This window comes from Galeopterus variegatus, unplaced genomic scaffold, assembly GCF_000696425.1.
Source record: "Galeopterus variegatus unplaced genomic scaffold, G_variegatus-3.0.2 Scaffold7074, whole genome shotgun sequence".
Lineage (NCBI taxonomy): Eukaryota > Metazoa > Chordata > Mammalia > Dermoptera > Cynocephalidae > Galeopterus > Galeopterus variegatus.
In genome coordinates this window covers 106,518-108,899 of record NW_007733185.1, presented here as the reverse complement: position 1 = coordinate 108,899, position 2,382 = coordinate 106,518, and the positions used below count along the sequence as shown (strand labels likewise).

The 2,382-nt window shown below is 46.5% G+C and overlaps 1 pseudogene; it reads left to right on the top strand.

The window, feature by feature from the left end:
- The first annotated feature begins 77 nt into the window (after nucleotides 1-77).
- On the top strand, nucleotides 78-1,515 carry LOC103607056 (annotated as a pseudogene).
- The last annotated feature ends 867 nt before the right edge of the window (nucleotides 1,516-2,382 follow it).

Below are 2,382 nucleotides of genomic sequence, written 5' to 3'. Positions count from 1 at the left end.
TTCTAAACAAGTTTCTTACTTTCTCTTGGTTTGATTCTTCCACCAAAGAATTCCTACTGTATCATTCCTGTTTAAAGATGGGTGAGGTAATTAATATGCAGTATCAGAGAACTCTGTGCCTTCTGTCTGCATCGCTAGTGGGGCTGGAAGGATGGCTGGGCTCCAATGCCACTGTGGGGGCTTCAGGTCAACTGTCCATAGAATGCTTCATCTCAATGGCCACCTGCCCTCCAAGCCTTGAGGCAGAAAGGCAGCTGGAACAGAAGATCAACCACACCATCCAGATAATTATTTGGGATTTTGTGTTATTGAGTATTGCTTAGTTAAGTCAGGAGCCAGCCTCTGAGGAAGAGATGGAGGCACCAATGAAAAGGTTGGTCTGGGAGCTTTGGAGGATGGGCATGGTAGACAGTCTGCTCTTGCCCAGAGGATTGTGATTCTATGGTTGCCTGCAGAGCTATATTCAGGCAAAGGAGGCCACTCCAGAGAAACAGAGTGGTCCAGATGAGCCCTCCCAGCCCTGGGAGGCTTACTGTTGGGCTACTGCCCTACATTCTGTTGTGCACAGTGCTGAGGTCACCTACTGTGGATTTGCTGCTTCAAGGGCTAGTGCTTGAGCCCCACTAGGACTTGCATGCAATATTACCACTGACCAATAAGCTGTCATCCTTACTGGATCCACCTTGTACTCATGGGTATCATTTCCTTTTTTCATACGTGTGTGTGTGTGTGTGTGTGTGTGTGTGTGTGTGTGTGTGTGTGTGTGTGTGTGTATTTTGGCAGCTGGCTGGTGTGGGGATCTGAACCCTTGGTGTTATAATACCATGGATATTTTTTTCAAAGCCAGAAGTGATCCAGTAGAAGTAGTTAAACCACTCTGCCCAGCCAGTGCCCTGGAACAGCCCTCAGTGACCACAACTCTGCTCCTGATTGTTGAGGTAGAGTGTCTGCCAGAGATGAGTGCCCCTTCTCCAGTGGTAGCCCTGGTGCTCCCAAACTGCAGTGAGCCAGAGGGGCTTTTGGGCCCTCCTCCAGAAGTTGAGGAAGGCCATGAAGCTATAGAAGATTTGGGTGAGATGTCTGAAGAAAGAAAAGTAGGAGACAACTCATCTTATTTCCTACAGCCAGATATTCAAGGTCCCCCATTCTTATGTGAAGCCTCAGAGCTGGACTCTCCACTGTCTGAACTGAGCAAAGAAATCATTATGCTCATGACCCCAGGAAACTTTCTTTTTGACAGGATGCCCTGTATGCCCTAAGGGGTTCCTAGTCTCTGGAGCCTAAAGATGGTGAGGGGTCTGAAAGCATTCAGAAAACAGAGGCTGAGGTGAGTCCAGGGACAGAAATAGACAGGCCTGCTGGTCTCCAAGCTGTACTCCTTCCCAGAGACCCAGACTCACAGCAGACAAGGAGGTAGAGCAACATGTCACCTTTCTTACAGCTTTGCTTGAAAGGCCAGAAAGGATCTGCACCCCCCCACCCTCATGCTTAGAAAAGAATTTCACAATTGTGTGAGTTCCCTTTATTCTAGTCTGCAACTGATTCTGCTTTCTCATCTCCAACTGGTCTGCCTAGCTCAGCCACCTTCAGCTTTGAGACCCTGAGTACTCCAGATGGCCCCAATGTCATCCAGAACCTTCTAATCCCTAGCACTCTTATGCCTGACAGCACAGTGTACTGGATCCCACCCATATGTTCTAACACCGTGAAGCAATCCTTGATGTTGGTAACAGGAGTGGCCTGCAGTGCTGGCCTACCACATGTGAATTGCTGCTACTAGGAGTTCTTAATTCTGCAGACCCATCTGGAGGAGAAACCAGATCTACAGAAGTTCATCAAAAGCCAGGAGTTTCCCCAGCTCTGGACTGCCTGCTTGCTTTGCATATCTAGCCACACTGATCTGAGGGCTTGGTGGCCTACTGGGTTGTGGGAAGGGATGGAGAAGGAGAATGTAGCATTGAGGTTCTATGTTCCCAACGTGTGCTTCAGGAGTTTTGGGTTTTAGTGCTGGAAAGCACTGATCACATTCTTTCTGAGGAAACCCTTTGCTGCTAAATGCTTTGTTCTAGAGTCTCACCTAGTTTAAGCTTAAAAAAGAAACTTACATTTCCACCTGTGCCCATAAGGTAGTGTGAGGAGTTTACCTAACTTTTCCAGATTTATAGGTTGATCACTTTTAAGTATTAAAGTTCTGCCCAGAAATCCTTGCCACCTTCTTCCTTTAACAACTGGGCGATTTTATGTGTTGTTTGACACCTCTGAGGCATAGGGAAAATAAGAAAATTTAATAAAATTTAACTCTAAAAAAACCCCAAAACAATAAAAAAAAAAAACCCTCACATGGTTACAGAAGACACTGTGTTACGAAATAAAGTTAAAATC